We start from the raw sequence: 11,885 nt of genomic DNA on the forward strand, positions 1-11,885 counted from the left end.
ACAGCACCACACCAGAACACATGTGCTATGCAAAGGTGTGGGATTTTGGCAGAAAATTCAAGGATATGCACTGATTGGAAATGAAGCACTATAACTTCCCCAAATCTTTTGCAGATGTGAAGAGTTTTAAAAGTGGGATCACATGAGACTGTTTCAATAGCATCATGAGCATAAATAATCATGAATGCACCATAAAAAGGACACCTGAAGGAGCCCTTTAATGTGGGGAGCGCCCATAACAAAGATCTGATGCTCAGATCCCCTACTCCATCCTGTAACAACATCTGTGGTACAGGCTGGTGAAAATTTCTACAGGCCAGTGGGTTTTGTGTGCTGACTTGCAGGGCTTGCACAGTTGTGGTTGTGGTTTTCCACTGACAATGGCTAAAGGTGATCTTGTGAGGAGTTGAGGGGGACCCATAATTGGCCTTTTTTGCTATATAATTTCTTCTTATATACATAAAAAATAATGCTATCATCACACAGCCCCCATTGGAGAATTTGTAGTGCCATATTAGAATCCTTAATTAGCCGGAAGCCAAGAGGAGGTGCAGTTGGCAAGCAACACTAGTAGTTTAATATTTGTATGCTGCTTTTTCAGCCAAGTTGAGCTCAAAGTGGCTCACAGAAATAGCAGAGCATTAAGAAATAACAGCAACAAAAGAATTACACAATGAAGGTGCAATAAATGAATAGCCTAATGAATCCCTGGGTTACTCCCTGGAGCAGCCTAGAGCAGGCCTCCATTTCCTAGGAATCTCCTTGGTCTGGGCCAAGATGCATCATTTTGACCCCACCTTGCCTGCTGCAGGTGTTTTCTTTGCTTCCCATTTTGCTGCCTGTGACCTCCACAACTCCCTGTGGCAAGCCACGTCACTTCTTTCCTCACGTCAGACAGGAAGCAAACGTGATGATGAAGTGGCAGCAGAGGAGGCCCCTCAAGTGGCCTCATGCCACAGTAAACATGATAGTTTTTAACATGCCATTGAGTCCCACGTGAAGATCTCTCACTTGCAATCTGTGGATAGTTTTTTTAGTATAAACCCATAATCATTTGCAAAATACTTTTGCAGTCTCACAGCAATCCTAGAAAGCAGGTCATTGGTAGCCCCATTTCACAGATGTGATTTTTGTCAATATGTTTGCTTGGCCTTACCATCAGGACTTAGGGATGGGGAACTGGAAGTGATTGACTTTTCTCTCTGACTCCCCTCCGCATCCCTCAGTCCAGGAAGTCCATCACAGAGGAAGCTGTCCATGTGGTTTTAACTGTGCTTATGACCCAGTCTCCTTAAACCCTGGCCATCTCCCCCCCCCAAAAAAATTCTGAATCTCCCCCTCCCGCAAACCTAGCTTTTGGCAGGTATCCAGATCTGATAGCGAGCCCAGACAGTGACTGAGTGGTGTCCAGTGAACTGGCAAATGACGAGAGCTACATTAACACTCTCCTATTGTGTGGGCATTAGCGCATGGCAGAATGCACACATAGTGGCTATCCCTGCTGCTGAGACATCTCTTCTGCTCATCTGGCTCCTCACATACCAATCCCACCCAGCTAGGGCAAAGGTAAGCAGGGTGGGCAGTGGGCTGGGGGCATGGGGCCAGTGCTCTTCACAACTGCAGTTGGAAAAGTCCTGCCCGTTAGGGCGCTGCTTTGTATTTCGCTTCCATTAACTGACAGGCTGGTACTGTCTCTATACATCTCAGCATGAAACCTTTTTAGCATATTTAAAAGGGCTGCAGCGCATGAACAGCTCCTCCCTTTCCTTAGCATTAAAATAAATTGACATATCTGCATTTGCCTTGTTACAGATCACAACCACGCAAAGGGTGACCCCTTGTGCATCACCAAAAAGGAGGCCAATCATGGACACTGATAAAGTTTACATATACTAATTTATATGTGCATGTCCTAATTTCTAAAGAAATATTGTAATTTAAATAGAAATACTGCACCAGATTTCAGTGGTAGGGCAACAGAAGACTCCCAAGTTCAATCCCCACCATCTCCTGGTAGGGCTGGGGAAACCTTCTGGAGAGCCACTGTCACTCAGTGTACTGAGCTGCCAATATCATTGGTCTGACTCAGGATAAGGGAGTTTCTATGTTCCTGCATCACCCTAGTAGGGAAAATGGTGCCCTTGTGTTTTGTGTTCTTTATCTTAGAGCCCATCCACACTTACCTTTTCCCTTGCGCTTTCTGGGACAGGTCCATGCTTTAAAGTGCTGTGTCTGAGTGCTCCCCCACCCCTGGTACTTTCCCCATGAAAACTCAGCCTTTAACAGATTTCCATTTGCTCTGATTCAGCATTAAAGAGTGAGTTTCCACTCAGACTTTAAGATGTAGGCCTGTGCCTAGAAATATAGCACAAAAGGAAGGCTGGATGAGCCCTTAATCTCAGACGTGGACTGGATAGCCTATTAAATAGAGGACATCTCTAAATAGAAGGCTTCCCTCTGTAAAATAGGACACGTGGCCACTCTATGCCTGGGTCCATCACATGGTGAGTCTGCCAATGCTTCCTGGCAGTGCCAGTCTTTGGGGTCTGACGGGGGTTTGAACCACTCACCCAGAGTTTATGTCCTTCTTTCTAATCCCTGTCAACACCAACCACATGGAATCATTCACCCACACTGACTGGTAGTTCTCCAGGATTTCAGACAGGATTCCCAGCCCTGCCTGCAGGTACCACAGATTGAACCTGGGACCTTCTGCAGACAAATGTGAGGCTCTTCCGCTGAGCTACAACCCTTCCCCTTAATGAACATTGCATATGCTAAGATATATGTATATGTAGAAGCCATTGCTATAATTTAAATAGAAATGTGTCCAATGCCTCTCAGCATAGTAAGGAAGACTGTGTGAATATGACTTTTGTGCCACCTCAATCTGCTTGATGGGCTGCCGTGTACAAGAAGACGCAAATATGTTTGCTTTTGTTCCGGAGGGTAGGACCTGAACCAATGGGTTTAAATTACAATAAAAGCAATGTAGACTAGACATGAGACATGTTGGTATGTGATTATGAGCTCTTTGAGAGTGGAATAGTGGAGGTGCCTTGGGAAATGGTGGATTCTTCTTCCGTAGAGGCTGGATGCTACAAGAGGGCTTTATTCCAACTCAATGATACTATGAGTCTTCAAATAGAGGACTATCCTCTGTAAACTAGGATACATGCCCAATCTGTATAATGTTCCTGAGTGCACTTTCATGTGGGTCAACTAACTCCAATGTCCTTCGAATTGCATGCCATTAAGGAGGCTGCCTCTTGATGATAGATTAATGGCTGTGGAGGAACTGAGGTTGTGGAGAGCAATTTGACAACGTCTGATGATGATCTAGTGCAGAGGTGAATGCACTGAAATAAACCAAAAGGAAGCTCCTTTAACCAGAACATACGTATTAGCTACAAAAGGAAGTGTTGCTGTATTATAAGGCGTTTACATAAACAATTACGTTCCTGAGTTGCCACTTTGGAAAATACAATTGCTCTGTGCTATAAAAAAAGATTATAATGGCTGCTGCGCATTTGTGGCCTGTTTAACCAACTCTGCATTTCCATAATTAAAATAATTAAAACAATGCAACCAGACACCGATGATTATACAGTACTGTGGTCACTATATAGGCCCCTTGACGTCCTATTTGTTTTGCTCTCTCAAGTTGGAGGGTGGAGAGGCAGCCCGTAATTTGCCAAGTTTAAAAGTGGCAGCTCTTTGGGGGAAAGGCTCAAGGCTCCACTTGTTTATTGCAGGGTAGCCATCTGATTAAGCATGTGCCTTCCAGAGTTGCCAACTAACCAGGGGAAGAATCATTCTGACCAGCTCTTGTGCCTGTAACAGCAGCTTGAGCCACACAAATCAAAACAGGAAGATTATCATCTCCTAATGGCTGCAGGTGGTCTCACCTGGAAGGTTCAAGACGGACAAAAACAAAGTACCTTTCACAGAGCAAATAGTTAAACCATGGAATTCATTCCTACAAGATGTAGCAATGGCAGAAGAACGCTACTCTTGTGATGGCTAGCAACTTGGATAGCTTTAAAAGAGATTTAGACAAATTCATGGAAAATAAGGCTTTCATCAGCTATATGACAGCTATGTTCTACCTCCACCGCTGGAGGTGTCGGCAACCAAGCTGCTGTACACAAACGATGAACTGTTTATACTTTGCTATGTTGCCGCCAAGTTGAGAAAATAATGCGTGAATTGGCCAAGGTCAGCATCTCCCTGTGGCCAAGGCCTCTGAAATATCCCCCTCTCTCTAAACACAGTTTGAGATTGCAGGGCCTTGGAGATGAGCAGGCCTGTTCCCTCCTGGGTTGCTATGGCAACTGCGCTGAAGCAAGGAGCTCAGCTGAGAGGAAGGAAGGGCCTTTGTGTGGCCTTGGCGGGTCCCCTGGGTGTTGCCTTGAAAAATGGGGAGGGGGGAAGGTCACAACGTGGTGCAAAAACAGAGGCGCACGCCTGTCTAGGAGCTATGCAAATAGGGGCGGGGGGCCTTCAGCCAGCAGCAGTTCTTCAGACTGCAGCACTTGCCTTCCAAAATAAGCCACCCTCGCCAGGCCAGGAGGAGGCAGATTAACCGGATTTGGGAAGTTGGGCGTAGATCTGATTTCACACATGCACACCATGCCAAGCCAAGGGGGTCCTTCTAAGTCCAGGGGTTTGGTGAGGAGCAGGAAGAGAAGGTGTGTGCTGTGACTTAAGTTGCCAACTGACCAGGCCGAAAGAAATAGCCTGGCATGCTGTTTGAATATATTAGAGGCAACGAAAGAGCAGAAGCTGGTGAAATAATTGGAAGCCCTAAGCCACTGTGGCCGGTTGAGCTGAGCACCAGAGCTGAGCCCCAGATGCACCGGAGGAGTCGCGCCTTTGCTACTTTTTGAGATGCAGAGGGCAAAGAGACACAGTACAGGTCTGGCCTTTAACAGTCGCCTGGAGAAAGGAAACAGAAGGGGAAAGCAGAGCTTGCTGTCTCAAAATAACCAAAGAAGACATTTCCCAGCAGTCACAGCGCACGGCAGAAGCAGACATTGACTTATATTACAGATTTCCCTCCAGTGTACATTTCTTTCTTTCTTGAAATCATTTCTAGACCACTTCATGTTTAAATAACAAAATAAACAACTCTCCAAATCCATTACAGCGTAACTCGCAATGTCAAATAGAACATTACAGAATATCAAAATAAAACATTACAGATAAAGGTCAAACACAAACTGCAAGAAAGATCCACGCTTAAAGCAGCAACATTAACAGGAAAAACAAATTACGATCTGAAACAAAAAACAAAACAAAAAAAGCATTACAAGCAAAAATTGTACAAAATAGACATTCAAAACTCTACAAATAAAGCATCATTAGTAACCATTTCCAGGGAGATTTGCAAGAGAACAAAACACAGTAACACTAGGAGCATAAACCTAAAAGGAATAGGGAGTGAAAATTGCAGCTTTCATTTATTTTAAAGAACAAGTTTCTGGACCTCATGATCCATGCTCTAGTTGTTATAGCTGGACAAATTCCTGACATTGTCCCTGAATACAAAGGAAGCTGCCTGTTGTTGCTCAGGGTGTTTTTTCCTTTTTCTTGGCCTCAAATTCGGAAGGTGGATTAAGAATGGGATGGGGGAGGAAAATGAAGATGAGGGTAGCAAAGGAACAGGCCAGGGCTGTAAGAGGCCTGCACTCTCAGTAGGTGTCTCTGGGCTTGTTTTCTTCCTCCCCCTTTGCTCCTTTCTTCATCTTCTGCTGGGGAGGCAAAATAAAGTTGCCCAACAGGTTCCAACACCAAGTCCACTCCTCATATCCTCCTCATATCCTTGGGAGAGAAAATAAATATGAAGTCATTTCTGTGGTGAACTCTAGTGAAGAGAGAAAAGAGTCAATATAAGATAGTAGTGCAGAGCTTGAGCCAGACATCCCAGATTTGAATCTCACCTACCAACTACTAACTCACAAAAGCAAGCCGCTTTCTTCCACCACAGCACCCCTGCTCTTTCTGTAAGGCAGGGGTCACAACACTGGCCTGCCTGACAAGGCTGATGTAAGGAATTATTTATTATATATATTTATTGTTACATTTATACCCCACCTTTCCCCCAAGATGCTCAAGGTGACTTAGATGGTTCTTCTCAGCTCCATTTTTTATCCTTACAAATGGTTGTAAGTTACAACAATCTGCAACATAGGTTAGGCTGAGAGACTGTGACTGGCCCAAGGTCACCCAGTGAGTTTTACAGCTGAGTGAGGATTTGAACTCTGGTCTCCTGAGTCCTAGTCCAGCACTCTAACCCCTACACTACACAGGCTCTCAAAATTCACTGGATCCCCATTGGGGAATCAAGCCCAAGTCTCTCACGTGACAGGCAGATACTTACCACTGTATGAATGAGGAAATTATGAGAAAATGTATACAAAACACTTTAAGCATTACAAGGTGCTATTAAGAACCACACTGTCCATAGAGGAGGCTGTTTGCACACAGCAAGTACAAGAATGATAGCCTTTCTTCCCCACCCCTTCTCAATTGCCTCTGAATTTACAAGTGTGCATCTTGTTATGGCTGGCAGCCAACAACAGACATTGCCTCCATGTATTTTTATATATTCTGTACTTTAAAAGAAGGGCAGTGGCCTTTTCAGCATCTTGTGGCAATGAGTTCTACCGGTTTATGATGCAAGGGGGGAAAGACAAAGACATACCTTCTTTTACTGATCGTCAACCGGCAACTTATCAATTGGAACTTTGCTTCTCGAGTGTCAGAGGCTTCTGTCTCTGCATGGGCAGCCTGGATTTGGGGGCAGCCCTTAAGAACTCTCAGTTGTCTCATCCACACTTTTACTGGAGTCGTATTTTAATTGTATTGCATACTGATTAATTCCCCAGGGTCCAATAATTTTTCTTGTGATTCTGCAGCTGTTCCTTGCAAAAATCAGATCTTACCCACCGAATCAGATCTTACCAGATGTGCGGAAAATCCAAAGAGAACTTTTGCTTAACCAAAGCTTCTGATTCAGCAGGTAAGATCAGATTTTCCCAAGGCACAGCCATGGAACAGCAAGAAACGCTCTCAGACCCGTGAAGATTAATTGGTGCACAATACGATCAAAATACGTGTCAAGCAAAAGTGTGAATGAGCCCTCTCTCTCTCAGCTGTGTTACCTTTTTGCTTGGCCAATTTGCGTTCACACATGAGGATGGAGACTGCCTGGCACTGCCCTGAGGCGTCTGTTCCACAAAGCCAAGTCTGTCACAAGGAATGCCAATTAGTGCCAATTAGGGTGGTAGATTCTGTCAGGTGGACATTTGCCCACTAGGAACTGGATGGCAACCAACTGCTCAGACTTCCCTGCCGGCCGGCCAACTGCCATTCAGACAGATGGCTACACCTCATGGGCACTGCGAGGCCAGGCTGGAGAAAAATTGAGGTGAAAGGCTGGGCCCTCTTCCCTCCAGCCCCCCACAGCCCTCCCCAGCTGTCATAATTTATAAAGATTGTTCAATATAGGGGAGCCCTGTCTACAGAATAATTGGCCTTTGGCTATGGGAGTCCAGCAAATTGTAAACAATGTTCCTTCAGTGGGCCACAGTGCTTGTTTAAATGGTGGTTAATGGCTGGTGGCTACTAGATACAAGCATCTGAAGAAGGCGCCCTGGCAGAGATAGAAGTCTCTGGGTTTTTTCCAGCTGGCTGGGAAGAAGGAACCCTGAGAGGCTTCAAGGGCACGCAATTTGCTTTGGGGGGAATTGATGCGGTTATAGAGACTAGCTCTCTGTGTGTGCCTGCCCGCCTGCCCACACACTACAAACACTGCTCAACATTTATGTGTTGTTTTCTTTCAGTTAAGTTTTGTTATGACTCAATTACTCACACTTACAAGGAAAGTGGCTTCGTAAGAAGTGCCCCCTGGTAGCGTTAAGATAAATCCAACAGTGAAAATAAAATTTGGTGGATGTAACAATGGATTACTGAATAGTTTCGTTAATGTAAAATATGCAGGGATGTATGGTATGCAAAATGAACCACAGAAAGAGAAGAAGGGAAGTAATTGATTTAAGGTTGTTTAAATGAATATATATATGGTAATAAACAGAATCATCACACACACACACACACACACACACACACACACACTGCCCCCTGAAACTGCTCAGGAACTGCATGGATTGGATTCAGGGACATCGCCCCAATTTTATGATAAGAAATGGCATTTGAGTAGATAGGGGTATGTTTTAAATGAATGACAGGTGCCATGCACTGGTGTTATGAAGCTGAATACTGAGATCAGACCATTGGTCCATTTAGCGCTGTCCAATGACACCTTGGCAGTGACTCTCCAGGATCTGAGCCTTCCCTATCCCTACTCGGAGATGCTACAGGGATTGAACCTGAGGAACAAAGGCATAGATCCACGACACTTCCCTGTCTTTTGACATATTGCCTTAAATGATGCCTATTTCTGTGTAGACCACACTACTACATCACCAACCTTAACTCGCGTCGATTCATTATTATTCCCTGTGATGCAGGAAAATCCAATACGAATTTGCACAAGAGGTGGGCAAAGGAGAGAAAAGAAACCCCACAAAATGAAAAATTGAATCTGTTCATCGCAGAAGCACGGAAATGGCCAGTGGTGAGTGGTGGCGCCACATCTGCAGCATGTCCCCCACAGGCTGTTTGCCAGCCTCTCAGTTTGATGAGACTAAGACTCCTGCACCCAGATTTAACTAATTTTAGAGCTGAGGTTTATGGTGTTTTGGGGGTGCCAGGGTGGCTATTTTATTTGTGTGGACACATACCTATAGGCTGTGTACACACTAGACCTTTAAAGCACATCAGAAGCACATTCCTCAAAGATTTCAGGACAGTCTCTGGAAATGTTTCAGATGGTAGAATTACCACTTGCCATTAATTTTCAGCGCCGTTTTAATTTGTTCTTGGGTCCCTATTCGATTGTATTTTTGCCCTTTCATTTTATCCTGTGTTGCCTTCATTGTATGATGCCCAGATAATCTGAGTTTATTGGGCATCTAACAGCACACAGAAAGTAAATTAAAAAAAAAAGCCGGCAACAAGCATCATGGACAGAACCAACCTCACCGCAGCCCAGGGGGTGGCTGCTTCCATTAGGCGCAGAGCATGTGCTAAAGGGAGGCCCCATCTGGTATCTTCTATTCCAGCAGGGAGAGCCAGAGGCTGCAGCGTTGCATGCTGTGACCCTGGGAGTGAGATTGCAGGGAGAGGAGGCAGAAGGAGAAGAGGCCTGATCACATGAGAATGGAAGGCCTGGTGAATGAAGAACAGGGTGGTAATAGCCTTACACTAGGAAGGATTCCCTGTACAGTGGTACCTCGGGTTTAGAACTTAATTCATTCCGGAGGTCCGTTCTTAACCTGAAACTGTGCTTAACCTGAGGTACCACTTTAGCTAATGGGGCCTCCTGCTGCCACTGTGCCGCCGCGCGATTTCTGTTCTCATCCTGAAGCAAAGTTCTTAACCTGAGGTACTATTTCTGGGTTAGCAGCGTCTGTAACCTGAAGCGTCTGTAACCCGAGGTACCACTGTATTTTAAAACATGAGCTTTGGCACTGGAAAATTACAGCCATGCAGAATAACAGGAATTGGGTGGCTACTTAACAGAATCTAATTCATATGTATAGGTAGAAATGAAGAAATTACTATAATTTCAGTCAGGGGTGAGCAACATCTGTCCCAGGGACCAAATGCTGTTCTCTGAGTCTCTCTCTCTCTCTCTCTCTCTCTCTCTCTCTCTCTCTCTCTGTCTCTCTCTCTCTCTCTCTCTCTGTCTCTGGCCTTCAAAACTCTCCCCATAACATGACTCTCACTGACCCAGCTCTTGTCTGGCTGGAATGTATCCTTGAAGTGTGATAAGGGCTTCTTGCAAGCGTGGATACAGAATGGAGAGGGGGTGGGGGTGAGTGTAAAAACTGTTGACTTTTGTATGGCAAGGATGTAGCCTACTCAGGACCAGCCCACCCATGAGGCAAAGTGAGGTGACCACCTCAGGCAGCAAGATCCACAGGGTGGCAGATCCAGCCTCCAAAGAATGCATTGCCTATTGTTGTTGCTGTGCCCCCCCCCCCACCACAGTGACAACTGTGGCACACTCCTGGGAGGCTGGGTTTGTTGTCTCCTCAGCAGCAGCACCCCACCCCAGCCTCTTGGCGAATAGGAGGTGCTGCTGGTCTCCTCCCAGATGCAGATCTTCACTCACCCCTTCTTTCCTGGCCAGGAAGAGCACATTTTATGGTTCACCTCAGGTGCCAAAATGTATTGAACCTACTGTTCAAAGGACACCGTCCTATCCATTGCTCCACCCATGTTTGTCTCTGGCCCCTACCCCTGAACTGGCATGCACCCCCAGGAGCCTGCACACACGAGAAGACCGTAGTGGTGTCCTCATGAGACATGTGTGTCTGCTCAGTCTGCTGTGCAGGTACAAATTGTAGATGGGTGACTTCAACTGCTGTCCCTTCTTAGGGCTCTTTAAACTGAATTTGGACAGGCTGGCCTTCAAACTGAGGATTCTCCTCCTCAATAGGACACATAGGCACCCTAAGCAGGCCATCTGTGGAGAGAGCCTTCTAGAGCTCATGTTCTGCTTTGGGACTTTCCGTCAGCATCTGGCTGGCTACTGTGAGAAGAGGATGCTAGACAAGGTGGACCTCTGGTCTGATCCTACAGCCAGGCTCTTCTGATGTCCTTATCCTCTGGGAACATCTCCTTTGCCCATGAAGGCAGGAAGAAGGCTGGTTGTCTGCTAAAAGTGGGCTGGGGGGTATGCAGAAAACATTCCTGGTGGGTCCACATGGGGCAACTGTCCCTATTTATCAGGGGCAATCCCTCTTTTCTGGCCTCTGTCTCTGATAAATCCTATTTCTATTTTGGGGGGCAAGCCAAAAGGCAGGTGAAGGTTGTTGTCACCTAAACGCACTAGCAGCCATTCCATCAGGCTGCAAAGAAGAGGGAGAGGAAAGAAGCAGAGCAATTCCTGAGAGAACAGCTGCCTTTGCTCTCCGCTCAACTGTTAGTTAGTGGCAGATTCCATCTGGCTATCAGAACTGTTCCATCCCAGTCAGTAGTTGCCAGAAGACTAACTTTAAAAATTGGTGCCTGAGCTTGCTTTTTTCCTCCTCCCACCCCATCCCCATTTCTTTGTGTGTCATGTGCTTCAGGTGAACCTGAAGGCAGAGACTGTCTCACTACTGATCTCGTCAGCTGCCCTTTGGGCTATAAGCCTTTTGGGCTATAAGCAAACAAACACATTATTAAAATGTTGTTGGTGTGAGTTGTTTCCAGACTTGCCATTCTTCAGCCCTACCCCCAGATCTATAGAAATTAAATACCTGAGTTGCTGAGGGTGGTGGAAGAGGATATATTTTTATCTCTAGAACGCATGAACGTAAATGCTCATGCACGGACAATGAATGTGTGGACATTAGATGCTGCCATTTTACAAGTTTGTGAATCTCTTCAATAACAGATTGTAAGACGATTGCATATCAATAACTGAATGGATGAAAAAACTTCCTGGTTTTTTAAAAAATCAGTGTGAGATGAGTCTGTTGCAGAGGCAATGAACAATGCCTGTAGCAAACAACAGGGCCTTCAGCAATGTGTAATGAAAGGGATCAGGGAAGCAATGGGGCCAGAAATGTGTCCCTATTTTCATTTATGAAATGCCAAAGAGTATGAGCATGCAGGAGAGCATCAGTTACACGCAGAGGCAAGACTGGAGAAGAGAGCTCAGATTTACTATATTCAGTTATCAAAATATCTTTCTTGACATTTATGGAAGGGTGGACTTGAGCTGCTTCCGCATTTGGGGTTAGCAATTCGCGATCGCCAAATAGATA

At 45.5% G+C, this 11,885-nt stretch overlaps 1 long non-coding RNA gene across 1 annotated transcript; it reads right to left on the reverse strand.

Moving 5' to 3' along the window:
- Positions 1-3,228: 3,228 nt before the first annotated feature.
- On the reverse strand, positions 3,229-7,897 carry LOC308484690. The gene is made up of 3 exons (XR_013990082.1): positions 6,707-7,897; positions 4,110-5,823; positions 3,229-3,359 (listed from the first exon to the last, which is right to left on the reverse strand). It is a non-coding gene; the product is annotated as an uncharacterized lncRNA (long non-coding RNA).
- Positions 7,898-11,885: the final 3,988 nt, after the last annotated feature.

The sequence above is a fragment of the Podarcis pityusensis genome (genome assembly GCF_964106645.2).
Source record: "Podarcis pityusensis genome assembly, chromosome: 8".
NCBI classification, from domain to species: Eukaryota; Metazoa; Chordata; class Lepidosauria; order Squamata; family Lacertidae; genus Podarcis; species Podarcis pityusensis.